The sequence below is a fragment of the Chiloscyllium punctatum genome, unplaced genomic scaffold (genome assembly GCF_047496795.1).
Source record: "Chiloscyllium punctatum isolate Juve2018m unplaced genomic scaffold, sChiPun1.3 scaffold_157, whole genome shotgun sequence".
NCBI lineage: Eukaryota > Metazoa > Chordata > Chondrichthyes > Orectolobiformes > Hemiscylliidae > Chiloscyllium > Chiloscyllium punctatum.
The window spans coordinates 407327-435154 of record NW_027309891.1 but is presented as its reverse complement, the minus strand read 5'-3'; the positions used below and the strand labels follow the sequence as shown (position 1 = coordinate 435154).

Genomic DNA, 27828 nt, shown 5'->3' with positions numbered 1-27828 from the left:
ATATCGCTCTGCAAGGAATAATTTCACAGATAATAAGTGTTTATATTGAATTAAAATGTCACCATAGCAGTCAGAGTGATTTCCCCTGACAGGGAATGAAGACTGAGGAGATAGGCCGAACTCAGGCAAGTGGAAGATGTTTATTCATGCTGCAATCAGTTAATGCAGGGATCATCCCGCGAGGCCAATCTAGGAAGGGAGGTCCATGACACACTGTAACGTGCACAGTAAAAAACAGTATTTTTACACACCTTCTGTATTACAATGTCCACATGTAATGTGGTTACAGTCCTTCCCTCATGATACAGACACCCGATCCTGTAGAACACCTAATCTTGGATGAACATCGCTATGGATAGCCCGAGCTTCTTATTGCTTCATGGTGTTTTACAGGTGCTATAATCTCCAGGCCATGGGATCTCTGTGCATTTTATTTCCTCACATTACAAAATTAATTGCTGCAGTCCTTTGGGCCTCTCACTCTGCCTTATTCACGATTCTCAAGAATATGTAATTAGAAACTTTTTAAATGTTCCGAGATACTTTAAAATAGTAACTATTTCTGACAATCAAACCCTGTCTGTTTCCCTGACAGCCGCTGTGGAAGTTAGCTGGGCTCTATCCTGCAGTTGGTGTTTATTCATTCACTGGGACAATCATTCTTTCATTAATGAAAGTCAGGGTTGGTTATTTTTCTGTGTGCCTGCATTCTCTTATCACTATCTGGAATATGACTGTCTGGAATGGCATGCTTATGGACTTGGAGTAGGATTGTACAAAATGTTCTTTTTTAAACTTAAGACTGAAACAGACTGTTCGTCTTATTTATCTCCCCTCCACCATTTTGTGTTTTAATTCCAAGGCAGGCTGCTCGGGGCTTCCCTACAGCAGCAAATCAATAAGGATTTCAGCATTAAAATAAAAATCAACATTCGCAACTATTAGGAAACAGTACCATGCAATATGCTTACGTCACTGCGACTTAATTCCACACTTAAAGCCGACTATACTGATTTGATCAATGATTACATATTAGATATAAGTAACAATTAGTGTTAAAACTAGTCACTGTAAACTTAAAATGATTAGAAATGTCATATTACAATCCGCAACATGTAGAATTGGAGTCTAAAACAATCAGACGTATCTTCATTTGTAAGGCTGAATATGAATCCAATGCTTTCTGTGAACATTCAAATGAGAAGATATCAGATATTTCCAGTCAGTGTTGGATGAGGAATCATTGCTTGGTTTGTGGTTGTGTTGACCTGGAATAAAAGATAATTTTTTCTTTGTAAAATTGGCACTACGAAATAATGATTTAAATTGAAATGTGAATCTCACGATATTTGCTACAAAACCTAAATTAAATTACTGTGTAATTGTTGGACGAACAATGAATTGGTAATCTATTTTAGAACACTGACACATTAAGTGATTCAATATTTCCAAACGGGTTTGCTGTGATGTGGTACTAAGCACATATGCTCTTAATTAAAAATTAAAATCATGTCAATTGAAAGAAAGATAAATACACATACCATGCGCTTATTGTAAATTCATGCAAAATTCAACTGCGGAATATGTTTAAAGCAGTTTTTCCTGAAATGAAAAGATAACTAGAATGATTAGCAGCAGGATGTAATCGCAAAAAAAAATCATTCAATGTGACTATTCAGCTGCAGGCAGCTCCCCTTCCTTACACACATGTATAACTTCCAACAATTCAAAATTTACTCTGATAAAGAAAAGAACATACGCATGTAAATTCTTTTTTCTTATTGACAAAAAGGTCACAAATTTGAAATTTTTTAGCTTTAAAATATTTAACTATTACTGTGATCAGAAATACAATAAATCTTCGTGTTGAAGAAAAATCTAATCAAATCAAATCAAAATACACATCGATATTCACAATAATTGGGAGAGTGAACACAACAATATCTTTCCATCAGTTAATGTACTGAGCCATAATTCCACTGTTATATCCCTTACTGGATTGATCAATTATTAGATATTAATAATAACTAAATTATTAATATGCTATAATTAAACTGAATATTAATGAGAAATCTCATTAATGTTTGAACGAGCAATGTGTCAACATAAAGAGTAATTATTAGTGAAATGTCTAAGATATCTCTTCATCGATGAGGCTGAGATTACTTTGATTGTTGAAACGAGTAGCATTCAGATATTTATAATGAGCATTAGCTGCAAATCAATGCTTTTTGGTGTAGACCTGAAAGATTTTGTTATTGTAGTATAGGCAGTAAGAAATTATGATGTGCATCTCACCTTGCTGAATATTTTCAAGTTTTCTAACAGGTTTCTGGTCCAATCTTCAGTTTAACAAGGGTAATGTTGGGTCAGAACATCAATAACTGCAAACATTTTAAACACATCTCCATCAAAGTTGCTAATCTGAAAATTCAGAACAAATATCAAAAAATTACCTCTGTAAATTTAATTGACTATATTTTTAGATTATAGTCAAGTTCATTATCTACTTATTTTCTTCGTATTTCTGACACCAGTGGCTAAACATTGATTAGATTAAATGTCATATGAGATAGACATTAGCTTTCTCTCAAAGATCTGTGCAGCACAGGAATGGGCCATTTGGCCCATAACGTTGTGCTGAACATAATGTAAAAGAAACTCATCCCTTCTGCCTACCCTTGGTCCATACCCTTCCAAATTATCGAAATGAACATTAAAGAGCCTTAATGTATCTGCTTCCACCACCAACCCTCGAAGTTCATTCCAGACACCAATCACTCCCTGTGTACAAAACAAATTGCCCCTAACATGCACCTTGAACTTTCCCTCCTAACCTTAAACACATGTCACATAGTTTTTGACGCTTCAACTCTGGGAAAAACTTTCTGACCGTCAACCCTATCTACGTATCTCATGATTGTACAGACTTCTATCAAATCTTCCCCCAGTCTCCACCACTTCACAAAAAAGCAATCTGAAATTTTCTCGCCTCTCCAAATCCAGGCAGCATCCTGGTAAACGCCCTCTGTACCCTCTCCAAATCCTCCATACCCTTCCTGGAACATGGCAAACAAAAGTGAATACAATACTTTAAGTATGCCTTAACCAAAATGTTAAAATGTTACAACATGACTTCGTGACTCTTGTAACCAGTTCCCTTACCAATAATGGCAAGCATGCCATTTGCCTTCCTAACCACCTAATTACTTGCATGGTCACTTTCAGGGAGCCATGGTCTTGAACGCCAAGATCCCTTTGAATAATAAAGCTGTTAGGGTCCTGCCATTAACTATCTACTTTTTTTAACATTTGAGTTTCCAAAGTGAAACACCTCACACTTGTCTGGATTAAGTTTCACCTTTAATTACTCTGCCCATATCTGCAATTTATCTTTTTCCTGCTGCATTATTTGACAACACTCAACATTGTCCCCATCTGCACTGAACGTTATATCATCTGCAAACTTATTAACTCACCCAATTAGATTTTAATCTATGTCACTTCTATATAATTGCATCACAAACAGAAGGGTTCCAGTACAGATCCCTGTGGAAAAAAGACAGAAAATGAGGGAAATGCAGAATTCTTGAAGAAATGAGGTTTTTTCAATGACAGAATAATTCTGATGAATAATCTTCTAAAGTGCGATTTTTTAAAAAAAATAAACCCAATATTTTAATTCTGAGTTTATTGATCTTAACGAATATCCAGTACAAACTGCTTTGAAAATATTGTATCATTTTAAGTGTCGCGTTCTCACATTAAATATTATTTAATTGTCATTTCAATTATCACACCATCATGAGATTTACATTTTCGTTCAATCCATTATTATTAGAGCCAGTATCATAATGAAATATTGACATTCTTTTCAGGTCAACACACCTGCAATCAACCAAAGTTCTCTCACCCAACACTCATTTTAACTCTCTCATTCTCTTTCATTTGAATTCTCGTATTAATGGAAGGATCATTAATCAGTCTTATCAATTTAGGAATTGCTAACTATTTTTCACATAAATATTTCATTTTTTTTTCCAACATATTGCACAATTACATCGCAATAAGAGTTTTCTCATCATTCTTAAATTTGTTATCAGCCATTTTAAAACTAATTATTACCAAAATCTAACCGGTAATCATTGTTGAAATCCAAAATCTCTAGCTGTATATGTGGAACTATGTCTCAGTACATCAACTGATACAAACAATATTGCACTCTACAATCTCTTAATCTTAGCAAAAATAATTTTAAGTGTGGAATCTTAGCTGGATTAAATTGGTTGTAAGAAAAAATGCAGTCTGAAGAAAGGTCACTGGGCCCAACTCTCTCCACAGATGCTGCCAGACCTGCTGAGTTATTTTCCAGCAATTACTGAGTTTGTTTGTGATTTCCAGCATCCACAGTTTTGTTTACATTCTTGTATTGATTGTATTTCACTTCAATTCTAACATTGCTACATTTCTGATTATTACAATAAGAGCTAAGTATTTTTCATGTTTAGCATTATTTAAATTTCACGTGTTCCTTGTGTAAATAAACCAGAATTAACAAATGTTTGTTCTATGCTTTTACAATAAATCTTGAATTCTTAGAAATCACATTTTTTTGAAAATGAGGGAAGTTGTTTTTCGCTGAGTAGTCACATTGAATGACTAATGCTTTATTTCCAATTCATGTGCATTAAAAAGCAGGTTAATTTTAATTTATGCAGATGAATAACTGCTTCAAACAAATTGACTTACTTGATTATCATGAGATTTGTGCTTATTTAAGAACATTGTTGCTTCGTTCCATCATTATTAGAAATTACTAATCCTTTTTATCGGTCCATTACACACTGGAACTGTCTAATACAATCCTAGTCCAATTATAACAATAAATATCTGAGCAGTTTTACTTGTGAATAAACACAGTAAGTATGTGATTATAGTCCTGCCCTTCCTGCATGGGAATATTATGGAGGGCTCTGGTTATGTGTACTAGTAGACCAGGAGCCATGGGTTCAATTCCCACCTTCAACAGAGATGTGTCAAAACACCTCAGAGTTGATTAGAAAATATCTAAGTGTCGACTGAATTGCTTTTCAACCAACACTGTCTCAACTTGTAACTGTTGTTCATTATAGTGATCACAACATCTTGAATTTATTTGCTTCACATCACTGATTAAAGACTGAATGTTATTACGCTGCTTCTAAATACCTCTCAACTTTTAATAACTTTGCAGTCTTAAAGATTCTACAGTGTAAATAATATTTAAGGTAAGGGGGAAAGATTTAAAAGGGGTCTGAGGGGCAACTTTTCCACACAGTGTGTTTCACATATTGGGATGAGCTGTGAGAGGAAGGGCAGTGGCTGGTACAATTACAACATCTAAAAGACTTTTGGACAGTTTATTGGATAGAAAACGTCCAAAGGGGTATGGGACAAACACAGTGAAATGGGACTGGTTTAGTTTAGGAAACCTGGCCGGAATGCCAAGTTAGGCTGAATGGCCTGTTTCCGTGCTGTATCAATCTAGCATTCTACAACTCAAACTTCACTGTGATTGGTAAAGGAAAGAACAAACGGGTGTTAATTCTATTTTGTATCCATAAAAAAGTGACATGAATTTTAAATAATTTTGCTCTTATTGTGATTAGAAATACAATGAATGTGAGCATTGAAGTGAAATATAATTTAATCAATTCAACTGTGTTTCCATGGTTAAAATAAAAATTGAACATTCACAATCATTGTGAGTTTGTACATTGCAATATCTTCACATTACTTCATGTACTGAGCCATTATTACACATTTATACCCCCTACTGAACTGAACATTAATTAGATATTAGCAACACTTAGATTTTCGAAAATCTATCAGTACACTTGTAAGAAGGAGAAATTTAATTTTGCTACATGACTGTGCAATGTGCGGATATGAACAGGAATTATTTGCATAATCTCGTGACTATTTAATGTTAATAAATAATTTACTTCTCAGGTACTGAAGCAGTCCAAGACCAAGTACAACAAGATCTGGACAATATCCAGGCTTGGGCTTACAGGTGGCAAGTAACACACATGCCACACAAATGCAGGCTATCACATATAAGACATAACCTAACCACCATCCCTTGACACTCGATGGTGTTACCATGACTGAACACCCACTATCAACATTATCCTGTGGATAATCATTGATCAGGAACTGAATTGGTCTCACCACATAAACACAGTGGCTACAAGAGTAATTTAACTCCTGGCTCCTGAAATCCTGTCCAAACGCTACCAGGCACAAGTCAGGAGTGTGATGGAATACTCCCCACTTGCCTGGATGAGTGCAGCCCTAACAACACTCAAGAAACTTGATACCATCCGGAATAAAGCAGCCCGCTTGATTGGCACTGCTGCTGCTGAGCATCAGTGATGGTGAGGGTGGATGATTGTGGATGTCCTAGCTACAATCTCTGCCTCTTCTTATTAACAAAGATAAAAGAATCTTACATTGCTCAACATTCTCATCAAAACCGAGTACAGTATTCACCCCAGCCCTCTTTTATACCAACCAGCAGCATTTCCACCACCAATAGCAGCTTCTCTTAAAATATTTTGTCAGTAACTTGTAATTAACTGGTTACTACAATTACAACTGAAAATGTGTTGCTGGAAAAGCACAGGTCAGGCAGCATCAAAGGAGCAGGTGAATCGACGCTTCGGGCATAAGCCCTTCTTCAGGAAGGTCCTGAAGAAGCAGTGAATCACATTTTGAAATGATCTTTCTGAACATAATATAGATCAGGTTAAAACTGAAGTAGGTGTCTTACACAACTTGCTGCAAGAACACAGACAGTAGAATCTGAGGTGATCATGAGGATGTGGAGGTGAATGTGGGAGACAAGCTGCGACTGTATTGGAGTAGTCACTGTGAGAGGGAACAAATGCTGGATGGAGGGTTTCAGCAGCTGATGGACTGACACTCAGGTGAGCCATCGGAAACTGAGCAAGTGACCACCATCTAATAGGACAGAGAAACTGATCCATCAGCCTGAAACTGACTGACCACGTGGCTGTCAGTGACTCCAACACAAGTGAATGGAAACATTGCTCAGAGCCTGTTTCTGTAACATTCAACACAACCAGGAAATGGAAAGTGAATAATGAGCTGAAAACAAGGCCACTGCTCTGTTAGAGTCAAAACCATTCAATGTTCAGTTATTGAACATTATTGACTCTCAGACTATTCTAACCTGCAGAATCACAGTAAAAGGGGAAAGTAAACAACATTCTTGGCAAAGACAGAATGAACCAACTGCTTGTATAAAAAACAGCTCAGAACAAAGGGGCTGAATCCTCCACAAACTGACAAACACAGGTACCATCAGATTTATAGATAGAGATTGGAATTCGTGAGAAAAACCCTTCCCTGCTGATGGTGTGTGGTAGACACCATTCTCAGTGAAAACTGCCACTTATTTCCTTTGAAAGGAATCTCTATTTTCCCTCAGAAAAAGCAGGTGTGTCGCGCACTTACAGACTGACTTACAGACAAAGGAAACCTAATCTGAGACTCGCAGGTTAATTAAGCTATTAGTGACAGTCCATTGCACGCAACAAGAGCTTAGACCACAACAGATTCTAGTGAAACCAACAATGCAATGAAAAAGGTGAATTCAAAATTTATAATCATACAGATTCTCTCAATCAAATAATCCCAGTCAACTTCCAAACATTTTAAAACTATTAATACCAATGTATACATATTTATTTCCTTTCCTAATTTCCTCCAAAAATATATCTGACTATTCTCTTCAAAATATATTTTAAATGGTCAATTCATAATCACAATTCATTTCCAATTATTCTTAGTGCAAAACAACCTGCAAACTAAAATAGTTTTCACGTCAATAAAGACACTGGAAAGTTTGTTATGTAGTTTTCCCATATTTCCAAATATTGTTTTGGTTCATTATTGCAGTGTAGCTAAAATTAAAGTCTATTTATTTTCTCTGATATCCTTCCATTACTTTATTCCCTAATAAGAATGCTTATGGTGTAATGGGTGACAAGCATTAAAATAAAATTGAATTTTCAATGCAAGTACTGGAACAAATAACCACATATTATTCAGTTCATTCATTGTCGTTGATTATCAGGTTTATTTTCACGGTATGATCACATTAAATTCACTTAAATAATCACAGTACAATTCTCACCTCTATAGATATGTCGAGTGAATGTCAAACTATTCTTATTTTAAGTTAAACCAAATTTACATTTTGCTCTGTTTTATTCCAGGAATGACAGGATATGTTACATTATTATGGGAAACAGGAACAAGTGAAGGTGTTGGCTCTCAGACGTGAGGCCTTAAAGCCAAAGGGCCAGGTGGTAGTTACAGTGGGGGGGAGTTACCCAGTGCCCCGCTGTCCTCAGAAGGCAGTGAGGATGGTGACACTGACTGGAACGGGTTAGATGGTGACGTGCCCATGTATGGACAGAGGGACGGCAATGGGTGCGATCACCCACCACACTGTAATGCCCAGAAGGCCAGGTCCATGGCACCACTGGGCATCAAAGGTCAACTTGGACAGACAGTAGGGAGCAACAAAGGGAACTGACAGAAACCAAACATGAACAGTTCACCTGCTGAATGACAGATGCTGGTGTGTTCACACCCAGCCTGATAGAGAAATGGTAGTAATGGACCTTATTGGGAGAATATGGATGAATTAGTTGAGGTACAGTCTCACTGATGATGGTGTTAGGCCAAAATCTCTGAGGCCAAGATACCCTGACGTGTACAGCAGAACCTGTCTCTGCAAAGTGAGGGTGAGGGTGTGAGCCGACGCCCCCCCAGTGCACAGCCGATGAGTGCCTCCAGGCATTTACAGATACTACAGGGATACACTGGGGAGGGGACAGACTGAATGGGCTAAAATCACCTTGATGACCCAGGGACCCAAGGGTATTATCGAGGATCATACAGAGAGGAAGCCTGAGGTGTGTAAGGACCATGGGGGAATACCAAACCCCAACCTGTGATGATGAAATCGGTTTGATGTATTTAAAAGATGACATGGGACCCTATTTAATTGTAATTATAAACATGGGACTCCCAGTGGGAGATCATTCTAACCACATTCTGAATTGGGACATGAGAGCTGAGAAAAACTCAGAAACACAGGGAGGGTAGTATTGTATAGGGAAGGTACTGCAGTACAGGGAGGGTAACCAGACTCACAATGTTACAAGGGAAGCAGGAAAGGGCACATAGACAAGGAACGTAGGCAAAGAGAGGGAGATAGATCTTCACATTGTGTGTGTACCTGTGCTCACGTAGGCACATGACGCTGTGTTTGGGAACCAGCAGAACAAATATTAATAAAAGGAGCATCTATATCAGTTACCGACATGGATTTGCCCCTCACCCCTCAATTACTAAAATGAGGACAGTTGGAGAGGGAATCAAGGAAGCTGGATGAAATAAATCTGTCCCAATGCAGATCATGGACACGGCAAAATATATTCAGATATGGGAGTGGGACACTGAGGAAGGGACCATTCTGGGAGTTCCCATTTTAGAACAGTTCAGAGCAACTATTGATGTAGAGGCACAAACTCTAATATGGGAACAATCTAGCCAGGCCCAGGACAGGAAGCAAAGGAGAGGCGACATCTCCAGAGTAGTTACCTTGCAGGGAGACTGGAACAGTCAGGGAATCTGTGGAGTTATAGCTAGGACCCAAACAGCAGGGCGGGTAACTCAAACAGGAATGCGGGTTAATATCTGTAGATCCTGTAAAGATCGAGGGCCCTCTCACTCCCCACGCAAACCGGATCCCATTAAAGCTGGGGCTGAGGAGGCAATAATTGTGACAGTAACAGATTGAGAGAAGCAGGGAATAGTCAGACCAACAGTATCCCAGACTAACTCACAGAAGCCAAACGGCTCATCCCACCTCACTATTGATTACACCTCCCTCAGTAAATCTGCCACTAAAGAGTATCCTACAGTAGTGAACCACACCACTTTATTTAATGGATTAAAATTGCAACAATATACAGTCTCAGCCTTTGATATTGTGAATGGGTTCCTGTAGACCTAGAACGGTCAGGAAAAGCTAGTATTTACTGTCTGAGGAAAGCAATAGACCTGGATCCAGTTACCTCAGGGACCTCATAATATTCCAGTATATCCCACCGATACATGGCTGATGGAGTGCTTCGATTTAATCTTACCAACACCTCATTACCTCAGTTGGAGAGAAAGAACACATCCGGATATTACACAGAGTATTGGGTCAGGTCAGGCAGGCCAGGCTTAAAATTAACCCACAGAGCATGGGAAGGTAGGGAGAGATGTACCTGGGACATCACATCAGGAAGATCAAATCAGGAAGGGAGGGGGACAATCCCAGTGGAACGAAAGACCATGATTTCAAAACTATTCACCCCCACACCAAGAAGGGGATAAGGCAAACTTTAGGATTGTTTAATTATTGGAGGACTTTTGTGGAGAATTACCCAGAAATGGCAGAACCATCACGAGCCCTGACAGAAGCGCGAACATTAGCCAGGGGTCAGGCAGTCAGCATATACACAGACAGACAGCATGCCTTTGGTATAGTTCATGACAAAATGATAGCCTGGGCTCGGTGAGGGTACATCACCCTGTCTGTGGGCACGTAGAACATGAAGGACAGGTCAGAGAGTTAGTGGAAGCAGCTAACTTTCCCAGTGAAGCAGCAATAATGAAGATTAGAGCTCACAGGGAAGTAGAAACCCCACACCAATGGGGCAGTGAGTTTGTGGGTAAGGCAGGTGAATAGACAATAGACAATAGGTGCAGGAGTAGGCCCTTCTGCCCTTCGAAACAGCACCACCATTCATTATGATGATGGCTGATCATCCTCAATCAGTATCCTGCTCCTGCCTTATCCCCATAACCCTTAATTCCACTATCCTTAATAACTCAATCCAATTCTTTCTTGAAAGCATCCAGAGACTTCGCCTCCACAGCCTTCTGGGGCAGAGCATTCCAGACACCCACCATTATCTGGGTGAAGAAGTTTATCCTCAACTCTGTTCTAAGTGGCCTACACCTTATTTTTAAACTGTGTCCTCTGGTTCAGGACTCACCCATCAGCGGAAACATGCTTCCTGCCTCCAGAGTGTCAAATCCTTTAATAATCTTAGATGTGAAATACTGACTGAAACAGGGCAGACATTTGAGGAGATGGCAATGGTCGTAGCTACAGAAGTGAGAGAGGAAGGTTTAAAGATATTCCCAGAAACAGTCCTACAACAGGAGAAACAGGAATGGGAAAAGGGTGGGGCAGTAATAGGACACAACAGAGTCTGGATGATCCAGCAGTGCCACTACACTGTATAAGACAAACATTATTAAAAACATATCATGGGCTGGCCCATATTGGGGAGGATAAAATGCAATATCAGATGATCCACTACAATCCTTGCCTGGAACAGGGAGAAATACAGCAAGGTTTTGTCGAAAGTGTGTAGTCTGTTCAAAGTGTGAGCCAGGGGAAAGCAATAAAATGGAGGCAGCAGCAGGGACCCAGGGGCCCATAGGAACAATTACAAATGGATTTTACACACACACATCCCAATCCCAGGGAAGGAAATCCTGCTGGGTTTCAATAAATAGGTTTACTCAGTGGGTGGAAGCATTCTCCTGCAGATTCTGAACAAGGGACAAATCTTACAGGGAACATAGCTAAAGAGCAATGTGCCCTGTTTGGTACTGAACAGAAATCCCAACCCCCATACCACCCCCAGAGCTCTGGGACAGTAGAAGGAATGACGCAGACACTGAAAGCTAGTCTGATGGAGGCTCTCTCAGAGACAGGACAGCGATGGGTTAGAGTACTCCCCACCAGCCTAATGAAACCGAGGACAACCGCAGCAATGCGGATGGGACTGTCCCCCTTTGAATTAGTGACTGGATGGACTATGCAGATGCCACAGGGTATGGTAGTGGGAGGGCCGGAGATGTGTGGTAGTGGGAGGGCCGGAGATGTGTGGTAGTGGGAGGGCCGGAGATGTGCAATGACAAGGATAGGGTTAAAACATTTGTGAAAGAACTGGCAAAGCAGCTGCATGAGCTGAGAGAATCAGAGACTGGGAAAGGAAACATGGAAATATCCGAGCTGACATTCCAAATCCTGGAGTTCAGGTCAGGTGGAAAATATTACTGGAACATATGAAGTAAACACATCAAAATGCTGGACTTATCTGGGGGAGCCAGAGAGGGACCTCTCCCATCATGTATTAGTAAGGAGCTCTGAATAAACGTTGGTCGTGCTGCTCAACCCAGAACTCAAGGCTCCTCTTTGATATTTCTCCCAGCAACAGTTGTGCAGGGGCATGTTGCTGGCTGGAGGTCTATGACTAGTGCTGTTCCACAAGGATCAGAACTGGAACATCTGTTGCTTGTAATGTATATAAATGAAAAGTTTGAAAATGTAAATGTTTTAATGAGCAAGTTTGTAGATGGCACAAACTGTTGAAGTTGTGAATCGTGAAGAATGATGTCAAAGGATACAGCAAGAAAGAGATGAGTCAGAAAGTTTTGTGGAGAAATTGCAGATATATTTTAATTCAGACAAGTGTGAGGTAATGCATTTTGGAAGACACAAAGCAAGAGGAATGTATACAATAAACGGAAGGGTCCTGAGCAGCCCTGATATACAGAGGGATCTTCAGTTGCAAGCTGAAAGAGCCCTGAAAGTGGTGAAGGAGGTGAATGGCAGGCTTGCCTTCTTCTGTCAGGGGAGTGAATATAAAACTATAATCAGGCCACCTTTGGGGGATTGTGTGCCATTTTGATCACCACATTACAGGTAGAATGTGAAGGCTTTTGGGAAGGTGGAAACAGGTTTACCAGGATGTTGCCTGGATTGCCTGGAGCGGTTAGAAAATCTTGGATTGTTCTCTTTGGAAAGTCAATGGCTGTGGGGTGACCCAACTGGCACAGACAGAGTTTGTAAACCATGGTTTACTACAGAAATTGTATCTCTTGTGAAGAAGAAGAAAGAGGCTTATGTGTTGATGAAGCAATAGAGAGTTACAGATCAGCTAGGAAGGATTTAAAGAGAGAGTTAAGAAAAGCAAAGGGAGGACACGTGCAGTCTTTAGCAAACAGAATAAAGGATAACCCTGAAATTTTCTCTTGGTGTGTGAAGAATAAAAGGGTGATTAGGGTAGGAATAGGGCTAATCAAAGACATAAGTGGGAAGTTGAGTGTGGACCCTGCAGAGATCGGAGAAGTGCGAAATGAATATTTCTCATCGGTGTTTACACAGGAAAAGGAGAATATTGTAGAGGACAAAAATGAGGTACGAGATATTAAACTAGAAAGGATTGAGGTTAGTTACGCAGAGGTGTTATCAATTCTAGAAGGAGTGAAAGTAGACAAGTCCCCAGGACGGATGGGGTTTATCCGTGGATTCTCTGGGAAGCTAGGGAGGAGATAGCAGAGCCTTTGGCTTTGATATTTGAGTCATCATTGTCTATGGGTTTAGTACCCGAGGACTGGAGGATTGCAAATGTTGTGCCCTTGTTCAAAAAGGGCAGCAGAGATGACCCAGGTAATTATAGACCAGTGAGCCTTATTTCCATTGTAGGAAAGTTTTTGGAAAGGATTATAAGAGATAACAGTTAGAATCATCTAACAAGCAACAATTTGATTTCAGATAGTCAACATAGTTTCGTCAAGGACAGGTTGTGTCTCACAAAACTCATTGAGTTTTTTGAGAGGGTGACCAAGCATTTAGATGAAACTAGGGCAGTTGACGTGGTATACATGGACTTCAGTAAAGCCTTTGATAAGGTTCCACATGGTAGGCAGATGGAGAAAATGCAGAGGCATGGAGTTGATGGTGATTTAGCAGTTTGGATTAGAAACTGGCTTTCTGAAAGAAGGCAGCGAGTGGTGGGTGATGGAAAATATTCAGTCTGGAGCCCAGTTACTTGTGGTGTTCCACAAGGATCTGTTTTGGGACCACTGCTGTTTGTCATTTTTATAAATGACTTAGACGCAGGCATAGGTGGATGGATTAGTAAATTTGCATTCGACACTAAAGTCTGTGGAGTAGTAGACAGTTTGGAAGAATGTTACAGGTTGCAGGGGGATTTAGATAAACTGCAGAATTGGGCTGAGAGGTGCAAGTGCAGTTCAATGCAGCTAAATGTGAGGTGATGCACTTTGAGAAGAATAACAGGAAGGCAGAGTACTGGGTCAATGGAAAGATTCTTGGTAGTGTGGGTGTGCAGAGGGATGTTGGAGTCCATGTACATAGATCCCTGAAGGTTGCCACCCAGGTGGATAGTGCTGTTAAGGCGGCATATGGCATGTTAGGTTTCATTGGTAGAGGGATTGAGTTCTGGAACCGCAATATCATGCTGCAACTATACAAAATGCTGGTGTGGCCACAGTTTTAATATTGTCTACAGTTCTGGTCGCCCCATTACAAAAAGGATGTGGAAGCATTGGAAAAGGTGCAGAGGAGATTTACCAGTATCATGCCTGGTGTGGAGGGAAGTTCTTATGAGAAACGGCTGAGATCTTGGATCTGTTCTCATTGGACAGAAGGCGTCTAAGGGGGGGATTTGATAGAGACATACAAGATGATCAGAGGATTAGATATGGTAGACAGTGATAGTCATTTTCTTAGGATGATGATGACAGCTTGCACAAGAGGGCACAACTACAAATTGAGGGGTGATAGATTTAAGACAGATGTCAGAGGCAAATTCTTTACACAGAGAGTGTGGTAAGTGTGTGGAATGCCCTACCAGCTAAGGTAGTCAACTCAGCCACATTAGGGAGTTTTAAACAATCCTTAGATAAGCTCATGGATGATTTTGGGATAGTGCAGGGGGACGAGTTGAGAAAATTCCACAGGTCGGCGCAATATTGAGGGCCGAAGGGCCTGTTCTGCACTGATATGGCTTTGTCTAATTCCTATTAAATATACTGTCTCTGTGGGTAAGGCAGAGATTTGTGAAGAAGAGTCTCTACAAGTAGACACTCAGCTACTTTAGAGACACTTTGAAACTCTCACCGGCTGTCCAATAATAAATCTACTGCTGTTGTGCAGAAAACTTGCATCGTCTGGATTTGTGGAACAAAATAGGCATCAACAATGAAGGATCTGAGTGATTTTCAGACTGTGGCGTATAGACTTACTGGAGTGGTTCACTGATGAAGAAAATGCCGTCACTGGATTGATTTGAAGAAATTGTGATTTTCTTTGAAGTGAAGAAGTTGGATATGTTTGTGATAGAGCTGTATAAGATTATAACAGACCTAGATATAGCAGACAAAAATATCTGCATTCGATAGGTGATGGCACAAGAGATAAGGTCAGATGTAAGGTTTTGAGACAGCGGGAGATGAGCAAGTGTTTCTGCTGACTGTATTGGCTGGAAATATGCAGAACATGTTGCCTATTATGGTGGTACAAAGAGAGAAGATCAATGATTGATAAAAACAATTAGATCAGTTTGGAGGGAAATAAACTTGCAGAGTTTGGGGTACGTATGGGAATGAGAATATTGGATTCTGCAACAGAGAGCCAGCTTGGATTTGATGGGTCTCTTTCTGTGCTTAATGCATTTTATTTGGACTTGCTTAACTTGCTCTGGTCACCGATGAAGTTATCATTTAGGTAAATCTGCTCAGTGTTCCTACTCAGACCAATACAGGCTGTCCCTCCACAGAAGGAGATAATGTTTACTGTTTTATACTGGGTTCTTTGGGGGGGGGGGGGGGAGGGGGGTGGTGGGGGGTGGGGGGTGGGGGTGGGGGGGAGGGGGCTAACGGTGTGTGTCACAGTCTGCGAGCATTTATCTGAAATGGCAAAACCCCAGTGCAGCCACACTAGGGACCGACTCTGGAAATGTGGGGAATGCCAGAAGGGAATTCTTTACCCATCCCACCTGCAAATTGGCCAAACCAGTCAGACTGAAGAGTTGTTCACCTGCTGTGTGTATGGGGGGGGGGGGGGGGGGGGAAGAGGGGGAGGGGAGATGGGATTCACTCAGGCATCCATCCTGCTGGGACACCAGTCAATTTACTGATAGCCACAGTTGAACGATTTTTTTCCTCTTTTTTCCTCTTTTTCACGCCAAGTAATGAACAATGGTTTTGGTAGCTCATAAAGTTGTGCACATAAAGATCTTAGCTTTGGAAATGTTCACAACATTGTTGACCATGCACAGATTCACACTGGGTACAGATTTTTATTTTCCTTTATTCATTCACAGGATGAGGATGTTGCTGGCCCGGCAGCATTTACTGCCCATCCCTAATTGCCCAGAGGGCAGGTAAGAGTCAACCACATTGCTGTAGGTCTGAGGTCACAATGTAGACCAGACCAGGTAAGGATGGCAGCTTCCTTTCTGAAAGGGCATTACTGAACCAGATGGGTTTTTCTGACAATCGATTAATGGTCATCATTAGACTCTGAATTCATAAGTTTTTTTTTTAATTGAATTCAAATTCCCCCCTATCTGCTGCAGCAGGCTTTGAACCCAGGTCTCCAGAACACTAACTTGGGTTTTAGATTAACTGTCTCGCGACAATACCACTCGGCCAAGACTTCCCCACATCGCTGTCCATCTGCACAGAGTGAACAGTGATTGTCTGGTTCATCAGAACTGGGTAATCACACATACGTTTGCTCAATGATTGCAGGAGTTGGATGTTGATTGGCTGTTGACATCCATCTCCGAACCATGTATTCTGGGGTTTGTTTCTGATGATGATTAGAAGCATCATCAGTCTTGTTATCTTTTGGGGATAAAACCAGTTTCAATTAGCTTTCTGTTAAATGCATGGCAATCAATTCTATCTCACAACTCTCAGGCAGATTCGTTTTTGTAGAAGAACTCTCCTTCTCCCCAACCTCCTCCACCCTCACCTCCAACAGTACAATAATCTCATTGTCTCACTCATAATCATAAAGAGACACTATCTGATTAGCTGCTTCTTTCCCTACTCCTATGTCAAGTTGGATCTTAAACTCCCCTTACTGCAGTTGTGATCCTGCATTATTGTACAGTGTTGCTCCTATTTCATGTCTTGGCCTATCAGTGTTCATGAAACTGCATGTCGTATATGGGGCCAACAGTGTAAGAGTTTAGCTCTTTCCATCCAACAACAGCAGTCGAATTGTACTCCAACAAAACTTACAGAATCACGGCCAAGCATATCCCCCAAATTACCTCTTACCATCAAACCAGAGTATCAATCCTCATTCATCTGAGAGAATTCAGGAGGGCATGTCAGTAACATCAGCATGAATACCTAAAAATGAGGTGTTAACCTGATGAAGTTACCAAAGAAGACTACTTGTGTGCCTAACAGCATAAGCAGCAAATGATAGAGAGTGAAGCAATCCAGGAAACAACAGAACAGATCTTAAATCTGCAGTCCAGCCACATCAAGTTGTGAATGAAGTCAGCGCACAGCTGGAATTCTGAGGACAGTTCTCTTCAAGATATTAACCAACAAGAATGTCAGACTGGATTAATCATTATAAAATTCCAGTCCGTTTGATATTCATATATTTACAATCAGTGTTCAATTCACCAAATGTAGCTGAATGTAAAGATAATCTTCAAGTGACTGTAACAGTGGAGACATCTGAATACTTGATCAGCAACTTAAAGCCTGTTGTGTTTAGATAGTAATACTTTTTAAAATCACTTTAAAATTAAGGTGACTTCAGTATAATGGAAGAAGTTGATTGGTGGGTAGCTGATAATCTTGTTTTAATCTGAAGTTAATTGAGGATTGGTGAACAAATAAACACATGGTAGGGAATCCCAGCCCCATGGAGTGCACATCCAGTTCCATGTGGGAAAACCAGGACACTTCTTGTGTGAGTGACAACCACAAGAACACGGAGGTGACATGGAAAATGTCAGGAACACTCGTTTGACTGCGGTAAAAGTACTGCACACATCTGATCCCCTTATTCCAGGGTTGATGTGATCACACCAGAGAGGGTACACAGGAGATTGATCAGAATGTTTCTACAATTGGAAAATTTCTGCTCTGAGGGAAGGTTGGATAGGCTGTGGATGATTTCCAAGGAGGATGAGCTGAGATGTGGCTGAAGTGATAAAATGCTGAGGAATCCAGATCGAGTGGATAGGAAGGAGCTATTCATTAACTGAGAGGTCAGAAACTGGAGGATTTAGATTGAAACTAATTCTCAGAAAGAAGGTGAGAGGAGAATTCATTTCACTCGGAGATGGAGGCGAGCAGGAACTCACTGATGGACTGGCAGAGGCAGTAACCAGCATCACATTAGAATAAAAGGACATGGATGTAACTGAGATGCTGGAACACACAGGGCTGTGGACTAAAGTCTGCAGAATGGGATCATTGCGATTTATTTAACATTTCTCCAGAATATTAAAGTCAAGTCCAATTTGAGAATTTATGAACATCATCCGACCTGAATTCCAAATGTCAGAATACATTTATCAGAAAGTTCAGCACAGATCGAGGCCACTTGGCCAATCCTGCATGTGTTGGCTGTAATAGAATGACCCAGGCTTTACAGCGTTCTGTACTCACCAATGAGAGCAACAATTTCAGACTGTGTACTCTGCCCTCTATGTTGTTATAATCTGTTTTTTCAATGTATTTCTTTGACAGCTGCTCACCTTGTTTCCTGGTGTCTTTCCCAGCCCTAACTCCATTCCCCATGGCCTTGAGGGACTACCATTTGTGCAATTTAATCTCTCCTGCCTTCCCCCGTGTGACAGACTGTCTTTTTGTCCTTGCCTCACCCCCACTTTGCACACAACTTGTTACATTTCTGATGGTTCCCAGATCTCTGTGACTTCACTGCGCACCCTGGGTCAGGGGCACGAGTTTTGAATTCTCTTCCTCATGAGATAATTGGAAATCTGTCTGGCTGCAATTTCCCCCAGATTTTATTTTGAAAATAAAAGAGGATTTGCGTCAGACTCAAGTATTTGTGAGCCTTCATCCACAATCCTGAGCACTTAGACATAATATGGGACCCTCCCACAGATGTGCCAGTTTGATGGATTGGCCGTGCGAACATGGCCTGTAGTGTGTAGTTTAGGTGGGTTGGGTTAGCCATGCTAAATGTGGGGTTATGGAAGTAGCGTGGGACAGCAGGTCATTGCAGACTCAATGGACCAAATAGTCTCTTTGTGCGCCTAAGGGATTCTGTAATTCTAACTAGTTGTGATTGTTGTCACATTTTCCTAAGTCCAGGTTCATTCAACTCAGGTACACATGCTGCCTTTTGTGTTTCTGTGTGTGCCCATAGTGTTAGGTAAGGGGTAAATGTAGGGGTATGGGTGGGTTGCGCTTCGGCGGGTCGGTGTGGACTTGTCCACAGTCTCCATGATTGTGCAGACTCAGTGGATCAGCTATGGGAAATGCAGTGTTACAAGGATGGGGTGCTCCAGGTGGGATGTTCTTTGGATGGTTGGTGGGGTTTGATGGGCCAATGCTCTCCTGCCACACTGTTGGGATTCTATTCTATGATTGAGGATAAAGCAGGGTGTCCTTGGAGAGGCGGTAATAACTGGAAAGCTGAATCCAAGAATCACCACCTTCACCAAAGGAGATTTTCGGAAAATGACAGATAGTCAGGAAAATTAGCATTCCAATCTTAGGTAGGGAGGAAGCGTGTAGGAGATAATGATTTTGCAATTTTAAACTGAGGGGAGACAGTGATTTATGGTTTCAGATTACGTCGTACATTCGCAGTGTCCAGAGTACGCTGTTGTGAATATCTATCCTGTACTTTATTACAAAGCCAAGGTCACTGACAATGAAAACCAAAACACCCAGGAAACATCGCCTCACCTCGTAATCTGATAAAAGAATTCTGATAAGTCTGGTTGACCTTAGAACAAAGATGGAAAGTTGGAAGATTAAATCCAATCCCAAGATCCAGTGCCTAAACAAAAGGAGACGACAATAGGATGAGGCAGGAGTTGGCTAATGTAGACTGGAAACAAAGACTTTTTGGTGGGAAAGTTGACGGACAGTGCGGGAATATCAAAGAACTTTTTTGAAGTGCTCAGCAAAAGTATATATCAGGGAAAAGGAAGGACTGTAGGAAAAGGAATAATCTGCCATGGGTGGCTCAGGAAATAAGGGAGTCTATGAAACTGAAATAGAATGCATACAAATTGGCAAAGACCAAGGAGATTAGAAAAACTTTACAGATCAACAGAAAGCGAGATGGGATTGGGGGAGAAAAGTGACGAGTTGCTATCCCCAGGGCTGGAATAACAGTTTACACTGCTAGAGGGGAACATATTGTTTGGGGAACATATTGCCTCTAATTGTTGAAGCACTTAACTGTTACCATAGAGATAATCCTGATCAAGTTAAAAATCACATCACACTCCAAAAACTTGTACTTCCAAATAATCCTGTTGGACTATAACCTAGTGATGTGTGGTTTTTAACTTTGTCCATCCCAACCCTGGCTCCTCCACATCAGAAACCTGACAGACAGCCCCACTGAAACTGAAGTGCCTGTCACATACTTGAGGGAGCCACGGGGGCGTGGGAGAGGGGTGTGTGGTTTAACCACAAAGTGCTGAACTGAATTAGACTTTCTAACTTGCGTTGCCATGGAGATAATACTGAGAGACAGTCTCTATTCAAAGTCCCAAACCATAAAGGTATAAGAATGGGAGCGGCACATTGGACAGGCGGGGAGTTACCTGATGCTGCCTGAAGGCGTTTTGTATGTATGCTATCCATGTAACTGCAATGTCTCATCAATAAAGACTCAAAAAAGACCTCTCAGAGTTCTGGACCTAGTTATTCCTATCCTGCAGGGTTCACGAATATGAGTACACAGCAGTCAGTCTTCACAGTGGAGGACACAAAGAGCATGGCAGTAATTGATAAGGAGACTGAGGAAGGTGAGGACCTAGATAATAACTATTATCGTGAAAGAGTTAGAGCTGGGCAAGTTAATGGAGCTAAAAGGTAGACAAGTCTCATTGCCCTGATGGAATACATCCCAGGATACCAACAGAGTTAGGGGGAGAAATAGCAAACGCACTTAGAGTCATAGAATCTGACAGCACAGACAGGTCCTTTGGCCCAACCTGGCCCATGCCGACCAGAATGTCCATCCACGCTAACCCCATTTCCCTGCACTTGGCCCATTTGCTTCTGACCCTTTCTTATCCATGTATTTGTCCAAATGCCTTTTACCTGTTGAGTGTTCCTGCCTCAACCACTTCCACTGGCAGCTCCTTCCATATACATACCACCCTCTGTGTAAAACAGTTGCCACTCAGCCTCCCTTTTATTCTTTCTCCTCTAACCTTAAACTGATCCAATCAAGCTGTTCAATCCTCGAGTTCCTGGGAAAAAGCCTGATTGCATTCTCCTTATCCATGCCTCTCATGGTCTTATACACTTCTCGCAAAGAACCCCCTCTGTTTCCTCTGCTCGAAACAAAATCCTCATTTGTCCAACCTCTCCCTATAACTCAGACCCCTGAGCCCTGGCAACACCCTTGTAAATTGTTCTGCACTTTTTACAGTTTAATAACTGAAACCTACATTACATTCATCATATTTCCAGTGTTTCCCCACGGTGCTGGAACCGACGGGACAATGCCAATGGATTACAATCCATGATCGAGAATGAACTCCTTTACAACAATCCCGTTTTCATAGTGTTTCCCATGGTGCAGGTATCCTTGTGTCTTTCTGGTTGTATAGTTAATTAAAGACTTGTCCTTCTACAAAGCAAAGTTGTGGCTTAATTGTTCCTGGGAAATGTGCCAGGATTGTCCAGACTTTCAAAAACAAATGAACTCTCTCTCCACACCCACCATGCTGACATGGACTTGGCTGTGTCGCAGTACTTTTCCAGTCACACTGAGATTTGAAATATTCGCCCACGGACAGAATGCACACCTTTCCTTCCAGATGAAAAGGCCAATGATATTCAGATCGGCACGGATCAAGTAACTATCAGATCTGAACATGAAGTTCAATTTGAATTTCTCATCCGCAAATCCACCCTTTCAGTACCATAAAACAGAGCACACAAGTTACCACTGTTAATACAGGATGGAAATTCAAAAGACAATTGTAGTATTAAACTGTAGTTTCCTTGTTCCGCCAAAGTTTTAAACCTCAGTCTCACAATTTCTCTCTTCTGTGAACTGAAATCCAAACCAATCCCCCCACTCCTTTCCTCCACACCCAGTTCTCACACACTCTCTCTTCGAATTTAGTTTCCTAGCTCCTGATGAGAACCATCCTGCATACACAGTTTCCTGCACACTCTGGCCAAGACCCATCTGACTAAAATGAGCCAAATTAGAATTCTAATTGCAGGCCCATCCTTGTCCCTTTCCATAACAACCCTGAATCTTCACAAAAGAGTTCTGATAACTTTCTGCAAAACGCTGCACCACTGATAGTCTGATCACATGTCAGGGTAGCAAGAGAAGGGCCGTTCCCCTGGGTCCTGCTCCCAGAGGGATGAAGCTGCTAATGATAGATTAATCCCTCACACCCACAGCCTCCTTCCCAGGCACTGACCTATGCTGCACATAGTCCCACAATTGGTCAGCACTGCGCCCGTGCACTGGTCTCCCCTCCTACAGCACGTGCTCCCGATCATACAGGAGTCCGGGTGATGGACAGCAGCTGCTGCCCAATATATCAGAATCCCTACAGTATGGAAACAGGCCCTTCGGCCAAACAAGTCCATACTGACCCGCCAAACAGTAACTTACACAGACCCATGCCCCCTAACTAATGTAAATAAAACGCTGGGCAATTTAGAATGGTCAACTCACCTGCCCTGCACATCTTTGGATTGTGGGAGGAAACCTGCTCAGACACAGGGAGAATGCGCAAATTCCACACAGACAGTTGCCCGTGGCCGGAATCGAACCCGGGTACCTGGTGCTGTGAGGCAGCAGTGCTAACCACTGAGCAATCTCTATCGATGGGAGGGGGCGGGGCTGGAGGACAGGGACAATGGGATTGTGAACAGTGAATGAATGTGGAAGACACTGGGGGATGGACAGGTCAGTGAGGGACAGGATCAGTGCAGCAGCAGGAGGGGATCCTGGACAAACCGAGCAATGGGAGAGTCTGACAGGAGAGAAACTACAGGAAGGTTCTGTTTGGAGGCTCAGGCAGGGACAGCTGGGAGACTGTATGGCCTGGTGGCTTGGGCAGGTTTACTAATCAGCCTCTTCAAAGATGCTGTTACTCAACTCTGAACCTGATCCTCCTAGTCCAGAGGTAAGGACACTTACGCTATTTCCTGGTGGGCAAGGGATACAGGGACTGCCTTTCAAAAGGAACTCACCTGTGTTGGTGACATTAACAAGACTCAATACAGAGTCACTGACAAGATGCTGGCATACTTGAACTTCATCCAGAATGTTAACATCGATAACTGGGCAACGCAGACCCCAATGTACAGAGTTAAATCCTGGATACTAATAACAGCCTTTTGCATGGGAAATCATATCTCATAAATTTGACTCAGTTTTTTTGAAGTAGTAACAAAGAGGATTGCTGAGGTCAGAGCATGGACATGATCTACATGGATTTCAGTAACGTGTTTGACAAGGTTCCTCATGGAAGACTGGTCAGCAAGGTTAGATCGCATGGAGTACAGAACTGGCTCGAAGGTAGAAGGGCAGAGGGTGCTTTTCAGGCTGGAGGCCTGTGACCAGTGGAGTGTCACAAGGATCGGTGCTGGATCCACTACTTTTCGCCATTTATATCCATGATTTAGATGTGAACATAAGAGGTATTGTAAGTGAGTTTGCAGATGACACCAAAATGGGAGGGGTAGTAGACAGTGAAAAAGATTACCTCAGAGTACAAGAGGATCTGGATCAGATGGGTGAATGGGCTGAGGAGTTCAGTTTAGAAAAATGCGAGCTGCTGCATTTTGGAAAAGCAAACTTTAGCAGGACTTATACAGTTAATAGTAAGTTCCTGGGGAGTGCTGCTAAACAAAGAGTCCTTGGACTGTAGGTTCATAGTTCCTTGACAGTAGAGTAGCAAGTAGATAGGATAGTGAAGGCCACAGTGGTCTGCTTGTCTTTACTGGTCGGAGCATTGAGTATAGGGGTTGGGAGGTCATATTGCGGCTGTACAGGACATTGCAAAAGTTGCTGAATCAATATTCCATATAATTCTGTTCTCCTTCCGATCAGATGGATGTTCTTAAACTTTAAAGAGATCAGAAAAGAATTATAGCATGTTGCCAGGGTTGGATAGGCTGTTTTCCCTGGAGCGTCAGAGGCTGAATGGTGACCTGAAAGAGATTTTTAAAATCAGGGTGGGCATGGATAGGGTAAATAGACAAGATATTTGCCCGGCAGTGGGGGAGTACAGAAACAGGGGACTGGGAGGGAGGGTAGGCAGACAGGGGGTGGGTGGATCGAGAGGGGTGAGACTGAAGTGGGTGGGGAAAGAGAGGGGGGACAGAGAGGGGTGGGGACTTAAAGTGGGATGAGAGGAGGGGAACAGGCAGGGGGAACGGGCCGGTGGCAGGGGGAACAGGTCGACAGGGTAGGGGGTAGGGACAGGCCGACGGGGGGGGATGGACAGAGTGGGGGGAGACGGGGGGGAAGATAAAGAGCTATTTTATAGAGCTAAAACTCAACCCTGTTCCTGTTTTCTCCTCCTCACCTTAATTCTTTCTGAAGGGCTCAGAACAACTGTATCGTTCTTGGAAAGTAGAATTTCAGGGAGATCAGGTGCTTAACGTGGCATTTTGGGACACGAACATTGAATGGAATGTGCTGATCAATAAATGTACTCTGGTTCGATTCCACTGTCTGTGTGGTGCTTGCACATTCTCCCTGTGTGTCTGCGTGGGCTTTCTCTGGGTGCTCTTAATTTCCTCCCAGAAATCCAAAGATATGCAGATTAGCTGGATGAGCTTTGGGTAATGGTAGGTTACAGAGTTAGGGTGGAATGCTGTTCCGATGGTTGCTATGGTCTCATGGGCCGAAAGGCCTGCTTCCACACTGTAGGGATTCTGTCACTGAGTATAGGGATTAGGAGGGCACGTTGTGGCTGAGTCGGGCATTGGGGAGGTCAGTTTTAGAATATTGTATTCAATTGTGGTCTCCCTGATTTCAGAAAGATGTTACCAGAATAGGACTCAACCTCTTAATGACAAGTTCCTGGGAAGTGTTGACAGACAAACAGACCGTGCAGTGTGGGTTGATAGTTCCTTGAAAGTGTGGTTGAAGGTAGACAGGTCAGTGAAGGTGGTGTGCGGTATGCTAGCTGTTATTGGGCAGTGCATTGAGGATAGGAGTTGGGAGATCATGTTTCGGTTGTACAGTTTATTGGCTCGGCCACTTTTGGAATCCCCAGACTGCTTTCAATTCCAGAATCCCTGTTACAGGAAAGTTGTTGGGAAACTTGCAAGAGTTCAGAAAAGTTTTACTAGGGTGTTGCCAGTATTGGAACATTTGAACCATAGGGAGCGGCTGAATAGGCTGAGGCTATTTCCCTGCAGCACTGGACACTTTACGTGGCTTTAATCAAACTTTATAAAATTATGAGGAGCAATGATAGGGTTACTAGTCATGGTTTCTTTTTTCCTCAGGGTAGAGGAGTCCAAACAAATGTGAATCTTTTTTCCAAGTTGGAAATGACAAATTCTAGAAGAGAGATGGGAAGTTTAAAGGATATGAAAACCGAACCAACTGAAGATGCTGTAAACCAGGAAGAGAAACAGAAGTTTCTGGAAAAGCTCAGCAGGTCTAGCAGCATCTGTGAAAAGAAATTAGAGTTAACGTATCTGAGGAAGGGTGACCAGACCCGAAACGTGAACTGAACTTTCTTCACAGATGCTGCATGACCTGCTGAGCATTTCCAACAACATCTGTGCAAGTTTAAAGGGATTGTTTGGAGTATATACCTGAGAGGAACTTTATAAAGTGCGAGTCAGACCACATCTGGAGTAATGACAGAAGTTTTGGTCCCTTTATTTAAGGAAATACATCATTCCATCAGAGGCATTTCACAGAAGATTGACTGGGATGAACCCTGGTTTGCAGGGATTATCTTTTAAGAAAAGGCTGAAGAGGTTGGGACTCTTCTCACTGGATTTGGGAAGAATGAGAGGTGGTCTCATAGTAACATGTAGGATTCTTAAGGAGCTTGACAGGGTAAACAATGGGAGGATGTTTCCCAACATGAGGGAGTCTGGAACTAGATTCTGGGTCAGTCACGGAATCATGGGTTCAGTTTTGGATTCGACAAGTTTAAGGCAACACCGACACGGGTCAGGGGTTTCAGTAGCAATGGAGCTGGGGTGAGGTGGAGACAAGCAACGTTTTAAGAGATTGTAATTCCTGGTGTTTGTGATTGTGTAGATGTCTGATCAGAAGGTCACCTTGGGGTCAGATATGAGAGCAATATTGTCAAGAGTGTGGTTCTGTCTCAGACAGTTCCCAGGGAGAGGGAGGGGCTCAGCAGTCAGGGAAAGTAATTTGTAATAGCAACTGAAGGCAATGGGTTTAACCATTGCAACGTTCCGTTGCAGGAAATTGCAGCCAATCACGTAGTGGGAGTGCGATGAGCAGTTTGGTAACTGAGTAATGGAGAGGGATGATGGGGAGGGAGAGCTGGGCATTGACAGTGTACATGTGAAACCTAACACGGTGCTTTTGGACAATGTCACCTCCTGGCAGTACGTAGGTGAGAAACAGGAGGGACCAAGGAGAGATCCTTAAGGGACACCAAATACAAGGAATTCAGAAAGGAAAGGGAGAGTCAGGATGGAGCAGGTTTTTCAAACAATGGTGGGTTCAAATATTAGTTTGTAGCAGAATGGGAGAGAAGGACATAACCAGAAAAGACAGACAGGTAGAACAAGGAACAATATCTGTGAATTGGTGAGGGGGAGTGATGAGGAGGAGGAGCAGCCCAACTCCAAAAGCACTATTCCTACATCAGTGACATCACCCAACTCCACCCTAGTCTCAGCTCATTTACTGAAACACTCGTCCATCCCTGTGTTATCTCCAGACTTCATTATCCAAACACACTCCTGGCCAGCCTCCCACATTCAACTTCCATGTAATCTCGAGAGTTATCTAAAACCCTACTGCCGAAGTGCTCACTTGTACCAAAACTTGTTGATCTATCAAAAGGCTCCTATTAACAAGCAACAATTTAAAATTCTCACCCTTGATGTAATTCCTGGCTGTGAACATCCCTGTCTCCCTGCACCACACAACCTGTGAAACCCCGACAACTCATTTTCTTTCAGACTCCCAACGATGTGTTTATTCATTGCTTCACTGCTCTGGCTGTTTCTACTGTTGCCAAGGCAACACGGTCTGGAATTCCCACCCTAACAGCCTCAGACCTGCTTCCCTCCTTCAAAGGTATTCCTGAAAACCTGCTTATTTGGCAATTCTTTTGATCACCTGACCTAATATCCCCACCTTTTGCCTTATGTCAGAAGTTCTCAATAGTATTTCCGTGGAATTATAAATATGATTAAAAAAAACAAACTGTTGATGATTTGCACACACACAGTCAACTCTTCACTGTCGCTGAGTGAATAATCTCTCACAGCTCTTACCCAAACACATTGTGGGAACACCTTCACCACACGAACTGCAGCTGTACAAGGAAGTCAAACATCACCTTCTCCACAGGCAATGGGGCTTTGGCATTGATCACTGGTATCTGTGGAGGGAGAAACACACAGTTGATATTTCAGGGAGTGCAAAATGCATTAGAGGGAGGGAAAATGGTGCAGAATTTGGGATTT

At 42.2% G+C, this 27828-nt stretch overlaps 1 long non-coding RNA gene across 1 annotated transcript; it reads right to left on the bottom strand.

The window, feature by feature from the left end:
• Positions 1-93: 93 nt before the first annotated feature.
• On the bottom strand, positions 94-27740 carry LOC140471832 (uncharacterized). The gene is made up of 3 exons (XR_011957207.1): positions 27637-27740; positions 2299-2424; positions 94-1268 (listed from the first exon to the last, which is right to left on the bottom strand). It is a non-coding gene; the product is annotated as an uncharacterized lncRNA (long non-coding RNA).
• Between the last annotated feature and the right edge of the window lie 88 nt (positions 27741-27828).